We start from the raw sequence: 13,708 nt of genomic DNA on the forward strand, positions 1-13,708 counted from the left end.
TTAAAATTAAATTCCACTTATTCTTTACTCAATAAATGTAATTGTGCACAATTTAAACTCAAATACTAATGGAAACTCACTCAGCAAAATTACTACTAGTAAACTTGAAATTTTGATGCTCTCCACAGTGATTTTATATTCATTTCGCAGCACCAAGCTGTTTTGAGCCTCACCACCTTATAATGGCAGGAAAACACATGACCTCAGAATCATTACAGATAGGATCAGCCATGTTTTCCTTTTGTGTCTTAATTTACTGCATTATACATTTGTAGAAATTAACATAAATAGGCAACATGAGAACCACCTCCCTTCTGTATTATTACAAGCATTTCATTTGTACATCAAAATCCAAAAGAATAATCTCATTAGCTTCAATGGACTTACGTTAGTTTGCATCCCTAATTTGCTTTAACATTACCAACCTCAGCTCCTCCGTGGTCAACAGTCCTTCTTTAATTTAACCTCATGTTGATCTTATCCTCCGCTAACTTTCACCGTCACTTTCTGCCACTCACATTCGCTCATTCTTTGAACGAGGAGAGGGAGGCAGCCATGCGTTGAGTGTTGCTGTAGTTCACTGAAAATCATTAACGAGCGCCATTTCAATGAGCATTAGAGGTAGCGTTACATGGACGTTGGAAAATATATAGCCTAACCATTTAAAAAATTTTAACACCTACAACACAAACTTCAGCGAATTTAAGACTTTGAGGCCTTTTTATTTTTATTTTTTAAACCCCGCAGAAACCCTGGATGTCTACCTGACAGGTGCTGTTATCAGAGCAGCTCCTTTAATCTGGAGGTCAGAGTTTTTGATTGTCCGAATGACAGAAAGTAACGGTGAATCTCGGAGGACCAAAATATTCTGGGAGTAAAAGTACGGTGTCGGTGTGTCAGGTAATGCTTCAGCTTCTACAGACCAACAAAAGTCTGTTCCCAAACGGCTGGAGAAGTGAAGCAGGTTAACAAACATCTCCCCTTCAGACTGGAAGCTGAGCAGGAAGCTAACAGAACGTCTTTTAGTTCAATTTATAGAAGGTAACGAGCAGCTGTATTTCATTCCAGCCTACCTGTGCAGCTGAGAGAAAAGAGGTGTTCAGCTCTGTCCTGAACACAGACTGAACATCCATGGGGTATGTGATGGCCGCACTAGCAGCCACACATGGAAATAATTCACGATGGTAACTCTTTCATTTGTTTTGAGCACATTACATATTGTCACATCTTGGCCAGGACATCCTTGTAAAAGAGATTAAAAATCTCAATGGATTTCTTTCCTGGTAAAATAAAAAATATATATATATATATATTTTTTCCCCATACAAAATAACTGGACACACACTTTAGTTTTAAAAACAGTTTTAATAGTTATTTGGGTGCACACATTTAGTTAGCTTTGTCAATTTAGCTAATTTCAGGTTCATCATCTTTAAGTTATGTTCTGTGAAACTAATACCTTTTCTTTTGAGTTACCAGTTCCTGGGGAGTTACTGCTGGGGGTTAGGGTCTGATCAGCCACTATATAGGGTGAATTGCCCTAATGAGGGACATCTAAGGTCTAGTGTGTGTGTAGGTCCCCCATAAATACATGAATGCCAATCAGACTCTGGCTTAGCCAAACCTGTGGTGTCATGTTTCAAATTCACACCACCTCTCAAATGTCCAGTCATAAATGAGGGTGGAGCCATTATCAAACCGGAACCATTTTGTGTGACGACCACCCAAAGGTTAGTGACAGACTTTTGACAAACTTATTAAGGAGTATAAATACATTTTAAACCAAACAATCATGCAAATTTTTGGCCCAATGCAGTTATGAAATGTTTTTCCATCAAAAAATACTATAACTTTGTATGTGTAAACTATATATTTTCTATTTTTATAAAATTTCCTAGTGTCCCAGATTAGGAAATGCGGTTTCGTAAAGTGGGACAGCATGATTAGCCTAATGTGGGACAATTGGAAAGTACATCGGTCAGTCAAAAATGTGTGGTGGGGCATGGTTAGTGGGACAAAAATGGTTATTTACAGGTGTGTAGTTTTGTTATGTAATATTAGAAGGCTGTTACTACAGATGTTTAGGGTCATGGGAACTTTTTGTTCTTTGGGAGATGGCGGTTTAAAGGCTATTTTTGGTTGTGAGTGTGTGAAGATAGGTGTCTTAAAATGAAAAAATAGCTCTGACTTTAAAAACTTGAAACCATTCCACTTTATTTTATGCATTTCATTATTAATGACGTGTTTCAGATCAAAATGGCAAAGCTGAGAAAGACACGGAGAGATTGTCAGAAGCACAACAAGAGGCAGAATAAGGGAAAGGATAAGAGAAAGAAACTGAATCGGTGGAGGCAGGATAGGATGAAAGGAGCCTTAGAGGAGTATAGGAAGATCGTTGAAGATGGTGGGGTCCCTCAGCTAAGACTGTTGGCCAGGGCATGGAATGTGCCTACATCAACTCTCCATCGCAGAGCAAAAGGCAATGTGGTGAAAGGGAATGGCCACTTTCACCACACAATTGGAAGGAAACCACTTATTAACCTGGAGGATGAAGCTGAGCTGGCGGAAGTTATATGTACATTAGAAACGAGGATTCCCCCTTATGATGGTGGAAATACAGAAACTGGATTGGGATTTCTTGAAAAGAAACAAGAACCTGAGTATCCGAAAACCAGAGGTGCCCTCAGCCTCGAGGGCTGCAGGGTTCAACCCCACTGTGGTGAAAGATTGGTTTAACAAATATAAAACTACGACTGAGAGTCTGGGGTTGGAGAATGCTCCCGACCATATATGGAACTGATGAAACAGGGCTCCAGGACCACTTCCTGTCAATTAGGGTGGTTGCTGAGCTTGGGTCACCTAGTTTTGAGGTTACCGGTGCTGAGAAGGGCGAGACCAAGGCCTGTCTTGCCAGCATCAATGCGGCTGGTGGGTATGGACCCACGCTCATCATATTCAAAGGCAAGAGTTGTTTATACCTCTGTTTCCAAGGCCTGGAAGGAAGCTGCTACACAATCAAATGCCCAGGCTGGAGTCCATGGGTCAGGGATATTCCCATTCAACCCGGCCAAGAACAGCAACAATCTTTTCATGCCATCACAAACTTCTGAGCGATCCTTTGGAGAGACTCCAGTGGAACCAGATGTGCCCCCTCCTGCACCAGAATAAGTCAAAGTGGTGACACAGCCAGATGTCTCCTTTAAACCACTGATCACCCTTCCTGTCAGAGAACGGCCAACTACCAGCCCCCAGAGGGCAAAGCCTCCTTCCTATGATTTGACTAGCGATGTCCACTTTTCCTTCGTCAAAGAGAGACGGGAAAAGAAAAAGGGAAAAAAGAAAACTACAGAGAAAACTAGACAGGTGAACCAGGAAGCTTGTGCTATCTGCCAGCATTCATATGGTAACACAAAGGACCCCAAGGCCACAGAGGACTGGCTTTCTTGTGCAATCTGTTAACGTTGGTTCCATGAAAGCTGTGCAGAGAACAATGGGTTTATAGAAGATGATGGTGGATTGTTTTTTTTTAGCAAGTCACAAGATTTTATATAGTTCCTTCAAATAGGCCTAGGCTATGCCTGTTGTGGTTGTATGTGTTTGTTAAATAAAATGAACTAGAGAACAGTCAGGAATTCTGAGCATTTAACTCTATTCTTCGTCTCTTCTATCTAAATAACAGGCCTGTGACAACAGTTGCTTAATATCTTTATAATAAAGGCATCAAAACTATCATTGGAGTATTTGTCTGATGGTGTTCAATTATTCATGTTTAATCCATCCATAACCAATATTATAAATAAATTAAGATTTTTATATTCTACATGAATCAAGTTGATTTTGGCCATAGACCTTTCAGAAGAAGAAAGAAGATCTTCTATCTTCAAGTTGATTTTGGCCCCACATTAGGGACACACCTGTCCCACATTAGGAAGTCGGCGATTGTCTCAAAGAATTTGCACTCAGAGAGCATATGTCTGGCATTTCCTTTAGGAATGTGTTATCTGTATTTTCTCTTTTTGATTAGGAAACATCCTGAGGTTTTTAAAATGGTATTGGGTGTTGATTTAATACATTGGCTTCACGTCGCAATATGGTACAGAAGTCTGAAAAACATAAAATGTCCCACATTAGGGGCAATTTTCCCCCCATGTCTCAGTCTTGTTAGGTCTGTTTTGTTCAGCTTATGTTAAGGTTATGTTACCTGAGTTAAGTTCTTTTTAGTTGACCTCTTGTATGGGCCCACAATTTTCTGTTTTGTTTCGTAAATAAAAAAAAATATTTTTTGGAAACTTACTTTCTGACTCCTCATGCCTGACAGCTTGGTCCCTCACAGGGTACCATGTTAGGGTTACAGCTAGCGACTTGGCAATCACAAGGTAGCCCCCGCCCTAAAGCCTCCCCTGCTTTCTGGTCTCCTCCCCAGCTGTTCTTGGTGTTGCTCAGGCTCAGCCGCAGGTTGTCCATGAGCTCCAAGATCTGTTTCAGGGTGAGCTGAGCCAGGTTACTGCTGGAACTGCAAAGACTGAGGACGGAGACACAACCGCTGTTCAACAGGTACCCAGAGACCGTCCTCACCTCTGTCTCTTGCGGGGCTGGTGGTTCTTGATCAGCTGGGCATGTTGTTGTAAATTGGACAGCCAGTGTCTCAGGATGCTGGTGGTGAACTGGTCCTTGGGGTAACAGGGAGGACTCAGGACCATCTCCTCACTGGGCCTGGGACACAGACATTAACGGGGGCCCAGGAGTCTGTAAGCACCCCCCCCCAAAAGAAAATTTTGGAACCGGGTCCTTTTAGAACCGGGTCTCGAGCCCCATCCCTACTCAGCAGTGGTTAGCATGTTAGCCGTTAGTTAGCTCGCCAATTAAATAAGTTCACCAACTAGCCCTGAGTCGTCACCGAGATTCTGATCAGGCCTTTAAACTAATGCAGTTACTGTTTGTACCAAACTCCATTTAATTTAGTGCACACACACTCTGGCATTGGACAATTTCAACAATGAATCACTGGGATGGACGATGACATTAATATACTATGTAATTAACAAGCTGGCATGTGGTGCACCTGCTGCCGTGGAAAAGGACCATGGGTGGAAATATCCAGAAGAATTATGAGTTTTGTGTCTGTGTCTCTGTGTCTTTATAAAACATAACCTACTGCTGATGGAGAAACTCAGGGGAACAGACAGGGAGACAGAGAGGCGGGGAAAGCCGGTGTGTTTGCAGTGAGAGACCAGAGATAAAGGTGTGTGTGAGTGAAGGGAGAAGTCGAGGCAGGTGCAAAGCAGGTACATTTAGAAACAATAAAAAAATAAATAAAAATGTCCATGGGGATTAAAACATGCTTTCGCAGGGTGTAAAATGTAATAATTTTCCAATAAAGAAATATGCAATTCCACTTAATTTTGGAACATTACATCTGTGAATAACAAGTAGAGTAAGATTTTGAGTAAACTACACTCAAAAGCTAAACTTGTTAAAGAAGTCTACATACAGTAATGAGCATACTTATTGGTTGAGGATCAGTGGATAAGACACATGCCTTTGGTGTGAGAGACCTGCATTCAATTTAAACTGACACCCATCAATGTGCATTTACTCATTTGGTAGACACTTTTATCCAAAGCAACTTACATTTCAGGAACAACATACAAGCATCAACAAAGCTAGCTAACAAGACTGCCAAAGACACTTACGTCCCAGCATGAATGCCCACGAATTGTTCGTTAGTTTAGCTAGTTAGCTTGTTTAACATTAGCCAACTCCTCACACGTTGACTCTGACATTTTAACTAATATATGGAAGATTCCAAATATTACAACAAAATTACTCTTCCACGATGACAATCTTAACATTACCTCCTGCCAACACGGTCTAGTTTGACAATAACTAGTAGCTTCTCAATTTAATGGCACATTTAAGCTAGCCATCAACTCGGTCACGTTAGCCCTTCGGAATTCTGTTTAAAGGTAAAACCAGACAGCTGGAGTTTATAGTGAACATCAATATGAAGTTATTCTACAACACTGCTTCTGTTAAAATACAAAACAACGGTTTAATAAGTAGGAGAGACTTACCATAGTCCAATGACGGGACGTTTGATACACAACGTCGAAGCTTGTTTTACTTTAACAAAGCGCGTGTTGCCGCTTATATGTGTGACCATTCCACGTGACCGATGACGTCCGAGCTGTACGTCACGAAATTTTAGCTCCATATGATGCTGTAATATGAAGGGGGCGTGGCGTGAGTGTGACTGGAGGACCTTGACGTCACCATTGGATCAAGGCTGAATTCAGCTGACAAAAGGTAGCAAAACATTTATTTATTTAACAGAAACAGTGGTGCCTTGAACACACAGCTGTGCATGCAAGCGCGCTGATTTTTACTGCATTTTTAACCACAGCTGTGTTTCTAAATGTGTTGCAGCTGATTGGGTAACACAATGTTGATTGAAAAACTGTTCCAGCAGAGAATCCAGCTTTCTTTGCAGCGCTGTGAAAGTGTTCTTTTCTGTTCTGTGACTTTATTTCATAACCCACTGGGATGACCGGAGGCAGTATGTGGAGTCAGTTTGCCGCGTTCCTGTAACGCTAACGTTAGCAACCGTTAGCTAACGTAAGCTAACGTAAGGTATCACCAGTGGCTCAAACTTTTCCAGACAGTCGTCAACACTTATGATTTTTCATCTGGGGCTGCTCCTTATTACATGCGCTTTGGTCTGGTAAGTGAAAATGTTCTGTTTTCAGGCGCAGTAATGTTAACGTTACTTAAAGTTAGCTGGCTAACACAATGAGGTAACGTTAATGTTCACTTTGCACTGAACTGCTGGTTAACGTTACTTTAGTCCATCACTGTGGAGACAGTCAAACTCTGCCTTCATATAAGTTAATTAGCAGTTTGTGAATGCAGTGTTTGTAGTAAGATGTACGGTTCCTCAAAGAGTAAAAACATTCATAATGTGGAACAATGTACAGCCTAGTTTCACTGATATAGGTTAAATCTGATTTTCAAGTCAGATCAGTTGGAACTGTGTAATTATTATGTTTGTATCATAAGTATTTAATATGTTTATATTTAACTTTATATCTGTCCTCTCAAGTGTACCTGAGCGCTGAGTTTCCTCGAGCTTCAAAGACATCTCGGTAAGATGTATCCTAAAATAGTGTTGATGCATGGCTGATTTTTCGTGTTTCATTTTATCGGGTGAACCTAATAAACCCCTCAGCCCTTATATTGCAGACACAGGGAGGATTTTTTGCAAAAACATTGGATTAGACTGCATTAAATTTAGCTAGATGTACCAAATAAACTGGTAACTAAGTCTTAAAGACTAAATACATTTATCACAACAATAATCTCTGTCCATATCACATGTTTGTGAGAAGTGATTACGTGGCCTTTAGTTTGTAAACTAATCAAAAGTTGGTGTTCATATATTGTGTGCCCATTAAGGACTGTAGAGAGTGCTGCTGAAGGAATTTCATCATGCCCATAATCACCTGACTTGCTAAAGCAGCTCTGATATTGGTGAGTCAAATAAATTATAAAATATTGTATTTTTTTTTTAAGAAAATCAGCATTTGATCGATGTTCTTGTTGACTGGGCTAATGGGAAATCTTTATATTGTTTGTTATATTTGCTCTCGCAGTATTGAGTGGCACTACAGCTATCCAAGGTATGTTATCAATTACTGGCTTGCTAATCAGACATACTGAGGATATAAAAAAATACTACATTGCTAGAACTGGAGTCAGCAACATTTAACAGTGGATGACATTTTAACATGAAAGAAGATATTTTAGCCCTGACTTGACTTGTATATTTAGCAATTTAAAATTCTCATAGATTTCTTTCAGAAATGATTGGCGGCAATCAAAAGCCGAGAAAACTGTAGAGCTATTACAGCATTAAGTGTAAACATTTTTCACTGTAGGCTTTGTTAAAGGCTGTTTTAAACTTATGATGAGATGGTTGAAAGACTCCTTTTATGGTTCTTAAACTATTTAGTACCTGACTGAAATTCTGTCTCAACCCTGTTCAGACCAAAAATGGCACTGTTGAGAAAAAACACATGGGTCTGTGTTGGTGTGGGAATGTTGCTTCAGATAGAAGGTAAATGATGAAATATTATACAATTAGTCTGGTTAGTGTTGGCTATTAGCATCCCCTTCATAGACATTGCCAAATTGTTAGAAATTAGGGACAAATCCACTCTTCTCCTTTCATGAAAAAATGTTTCCCAAACCTTCCAAGACCTGGGCTTTGATTCTGTGTGTATTTATATTAGTAGCATTGTCTTTGAACAGGGTGTACTTTTAGAAAAGAAATGAGAATGTGTACCCAATGTGTAACAAAGAAGAAACAGACATCAGAAGATGGATGGCAAGTGACCCTATGGCACAGGCAACTGCCCACTAATGAGGACAATAGGTCTAAGTTGAGCAGAATGAAGTATACGGTGCTTGGATCTCAAAACCTAAATTCCCCATGTGAGGACACAAGATTTAAGGAGACTAAGTTTAGTTGAAGCTAAATAAGGCTTAAGCAGTCTAGTCAAAAAATTAAATGGATATTGTTGTTAGGTCATTGTGTAGGTTTACTGTTGGAAGGAAGTGTCCCACTGCTGCACCTCAGCAAGTAAACACACAAAGACTAACTTCTAAAAATATTTACGATATGTTTTGTGGCTTGTCTAAGTCAGACTGTTGAAGTCTGATAATGAACTTTAGACTTTTGTCCTCATTCTCTTAAAGTTAAGTCAGATTAAGAAAGCATTATAGAGTCAGTATAGACAGAAGGAATCATAACGGCCACCAGTAACTCTTAACATTTTGGCATGTGAGTATTGTATCAAGACAGGCTTGGAAAAAATAAAAAAATATGCTTTTAAGTGAGCATGCAGTGCTAGCTTTCTTTTATAATTATCCTCATAATTGGACTGTTTGTATTTTGCAGATCAAAGATGAACAAGACATTGCTGACACTTCTCACTGTGGTCACTGACACTGACACTCCTGGTGCAGTCCACTTAAGCCAAAGTGAAAGGTGGCTGTGGATGGACTTGTCTGTTTCTCTGGGGGTGGTGATGTAACAGCGGATAAGACACATGCCTTTGTTGTGAGAGACACGGGTTTAATTCCAGATTGTGACACGTTCACCAATGTGTCCCTGAGAAAATGTGGCTACTTCTCAGCTGATTTATTACCTCAGTAAACACTTTCCTAATGAGTTTATGGTCTCAGTCGCTAGTCGTCTTCAACACAGCATGATGTTCATTTAGTAAATTATGGTCCAATTTAGAGAAAAAATATACCAGAAAGCAGGGGAGGCTTTAGGGTGGGGCTACCTTGTGATTGCTAAGTCGCTATGTGTGACCCAAATATGGTACCCCATGGATGTTCAGTACACCTCTTTTCTCTCAGCTGGACAGGTAGGCTGGAATGAAATACAGCTGCTCCTTACTTTCTATAAATTGAACTAAAAGACGTTCTGTTAGCTTCCTGCTCAGCTTCCATTCTGAAAGGGAGATGTTTGTTAACCTGCTTCACTTCTCCAGCCGTTTGGGAACAGACTTTTGTTGGTCTGTAGAAGCTGAAGCATTTATTACCTGACACAGAGAATATTTACCTCCTCTGAGATTCACCATCACTTTCTGTCACTCGGACCTCCAGATTAGCTGCTCTGATAACAGCACCTGTCAGGTAGACGTCCTGCAGGGTTTCCGCGGTTTCCGCAGTCTTAAAAAGTCTAAAATAAAAAAAAAGGCCTTAAAAAGTCTTAAATTCGCTGAAGTTTGTGTTGTAGGTCTTAAATAATTTTAAACGGGTATTAATTTTCCAACGTCCATGTAACGCTACCTCTAATGCCTATTGAAATGACCCCGCAGCGCTCAAGAATGTTTTTTCCTCCCCTGGTGGTGTAGTTCTTTCTGTCTCTGGTCCAAATCAGTTTAAATATAATTCGCTGTATTACGACTACAAAGACCAACAGGCAGCTTTCGTGTTATTGCCGCAAGTCTCTTTCGGATTGTACCACAGATATAAAACGGATTTATTCTTCAGCTATGGGGAAGTGCAACCTTATCGGTTCTTGGATGGAAAAACAGATCTTAGGGCTAAAAAGCAGTCTCTAGCAACATATTTGAAGCCTACTGTTGCTGCTTAATGAATGAGCGCCGCTATTAAAATTTCACATGATCGTCAGTGATTTTCAGTAAATTACAGTAACACTCAACGCATGGCTGCCTCCCTCTCCTCGTTCAAAGGATGAGCGAATGTGAGCGGCAGAAAGTGACGGTGAAAGTTAGCCCTCCGCATAAGATCAGCATCAAGTTGTCAGATTACAGCTCTGTCCTCTGTTGTACATCTCAATAGTTACATTAAAAAGAAAGGACGGTGTTGACCACGGAGGAGCTGAGGTTAGTAACGTTAAAGCAAATTATGGGTGCAAACTAAAGTTAGTCCTTTTAAGCTAATGAGGGGATTATTCTTTTGGATTTTGATGTACAAATTAAATGCTTGTAAAAATACAGAAGGGAGGTGGTTCTCATGTTGCCTATTTATGTTAATTTCTACAAATGTATAAAGCAGTAAATTAAGACACAAAAGGAAAACATGGCTAATCCTATCTGTAATGATTCTGAGGTCATGTGTTTTCCTGCCATTATAAGGTGGTGAGGCTCAAAACAGATTGGTGCTGCGCAATGAATATAAAATCACTGTGGAGAGCATCAAAACTAACCAAATGAATTTTCCCAGATCTAATGGTTAGAATTCAACCCCAGTAGACTTATTTTGCAAGTTTAGCATTTGGGGTGTAGTTTATTATTGTCTCCCTGTCTTCTCCCCTGAGTTTATCCATCAGCAGTAGGTTAAGTTTTATAAGTGTCCAAAAAGACACCTCATGCCAGCTTGTTAATTACGTAGCTTATCAATGTCATCGTCCATTCCGGTGTTTCATTGTTGACATCATCCATCCATCCATCCATCATCAACCGCTTATCCTGTGTACAGGGTCGCGGGGGGGGCTGGAGCCTATCCCAGCTGACATTGGGCGAAAGGCGGGGTACACCCTGTACAGGTCGCCAGTCCATCGCAGGGTGTTGACATCATCCAATGCCAATTTTGTAGACCTCACTCAACCCTAATTTGAATATATTGATTTACTCTGCAAGTAATTTTGTGACTGCATTTCCTTTGTGCGTTTCTTTTTTTAAGTCGTGATATAGGTTTTAAATTTCATTCATAATGGTCTTAAAAAGTCCAGGTGAAACCTGCAGAAACCTTGATATTGTTCTACTACCTAGTCTGACTGACATAAAAATTTACATAGTGTGGGGCTTCTTATTTTAAACAATCTTGATTAGCTATCTTTATTTGCTTATGATTCCATAAAACTCCACATTTAAAGCTCCCTTTTATATTAAGTAGAAGTGCTGCTGATGGAATAAAATTATGCATAGCTTTTTCCACAAAACACAGTAAAGTCAGCAGTAAAAGGAAATTTTATTTAGCTCAAGAGATTCAAGTTATTATCAATTAACACCAAAAAATCTCATTAACAATCTGGAAATTGATAATGTTCAACATTATTGCAAAAAAGAATGAAAACAAATTGATTATCAAAATTTTTGTCTATTCAGCTTTATGCAAGATGTGCCTTATGCAAGATGTGTCTGTTAAATGTAGAAATTACGGATTAAGGTTTTGATGCTAATAAATGGAACTTTAATTGTAATAATGGAGTTCATTCGTATTTTTCACTTTCTGAAAAGGGGCATTTTGTAAATTTCAAGTTGACGAGTTTCCATTAGTATTTGACTCTATCACAATAAATTTGTTTTGAGTAGATTTCCCTCAGCATATAAGTTGTGCACAATTACATTTATTGAGTAAAGAATAAGTGTAATGTAATGTTAATAAGCATCAGTGAATCGGTGTAATTTATTTATTCTTTTTAATTGTATTATTTTTAAGTTAAGGTTTACTCAAAAATATTATTACCACTACTATAAAAGTTTGAGGTAATCAGTTTCCACAAATTTTTTTGAGTAATATTAACTTACTTGGGTTTACAGTGTAGGGATCTTCACAACCAGTAGACTATGGAGAGGAAGAATGATTACAGGGATCAAAGGAAAAAAGAAGTGAAAAAAATATAAACCTGTGCTTTAAAAGGTAAACATGGCTTTGAGCAATGTAGTTGAAATACGCTACAGTTCTGTTTTTTGTTTTTGTTTTTGAGTCTCAGGATTTTGCAGTGACTCCTTTTCTGTCAAAGAGACAGTGCAGTGAATTCTGAGTCAGACAAGACCAGCCTCTAATTATTGTCTTTCTGCAGACTTTTCTGAGCCATCTTGAGTGTTTAAATGCCAAAACATAGTGAGGAGAAATAACAAAGGGCACGGTTTAAAAGTTATTTCTAGAGTCACTTAAAGAAGTTTTCTTTTAACCTTTATACTCACAGTCTATAAACTAAATAGTCTTCTTTTAATAAATATTAATGTCATAAGTTAATTCTGTTTTGATTTCGGCAATGCATTCACAGTAAGTTTGCGCTTGTGCTCTTACAGTTACCTGAAGTCTTTTGTAAAAAAAAAAGAAAAAAAAAAGTAACTTTCACTTTGAGATGTGTTTGGCTTTTATGTAAGATCTTCACCTCAGTAACAATTGACAACAGTAAACTACTTTTGTTAAGTATGATATTTAAGTATTAAATATTAGTATTTTATCCATGACTGGTTGGCTGATGCCCTACGATGGACTGGCGTACCCCGCCTTTCGCCCGATGCCAGCTGGGATAGGCTCCAGCCCCCCGCGACCCTGTACGCAGGATAAGCGGTTGACGATGGATGGATGGATGGTTGGCTGATAATGACACTGTCAAAACTTTACATGCCAAGGACCATAAATAGATTACATTTACCTGACGCTTTTATCCAAAGCAACTTACAATTGCTATGCATGTCAGAGGTCACACGCCTCTGGAGCAACTAGGGGTTAAGTGTCTTGCTCAGGGACACAATGGTGGATGCCTCACAGTGGGAATTGAACCTAGGTCTCCCACACCAAAGGCAAGCATCCTATCTATGCGCCATCACCACCTCCTGATAACCATCTAATAAGATTTTACTCATTTTTATTCATTTATTGTACGACACAGTGTAACAAATTAGGATAATGTTTAGAGGCAAAACCTATGAAGGAAACAGCTGTTATAATCTCAATGCTGAACTGAAATCGTGGAAAAATATTGGCATTATATAGTGCTAAAATAATTAATTTATTAATAATATAGTAAATCGGCCCGAAAAAGAAATTTATACAAATTTTGATAACTGATTAATCATTTAAGTCTTTTATTAATCAAAAATGACCAACATCTGCTGGTTCCAGCTTGCTAAATGTGTTTTCTCTCTTCATATCATTGTAAATACGTGATACATATAACAATACAGGTTACATTTTATGGACCAAACAATCCATTAACCTGAAAAGAAGAAAGACAGAGTAAGTGATATTGAAAATATGTTTTAGTTTTAGCCATACATTTTATAATTCAAAAATAAAATTAAACTATTCCTCATTTAGCTGGTCACCCTGTGGAAGCATCACTCAGTTGCAGTGTTCAGTTACAGTGAACCTCTGTCAACATTTGACCTGATCTAGGAGGTAATCTTCTTGTTTTACTGTTATATTTCACTTAGTA

Source organism: Micropterus salmoides, unplaced genomic scaffold, assembly GCF_014851395.1.
Source record: "Micropterus salmoides isolate LMB-PRFRI ecotype aquatic unplaced genomic scaffold, ASM1485139v1 Ms_hic_scaffold_4, whole genome shotgun sequence".
Taxonomy (NCBI): domain Eukaryota; kingdom Metazoa; phylum Chordata; class Actinopteri; order Centrarchiformes; family Centrarchidae; genus Micropterus; species Micropterus salmoides.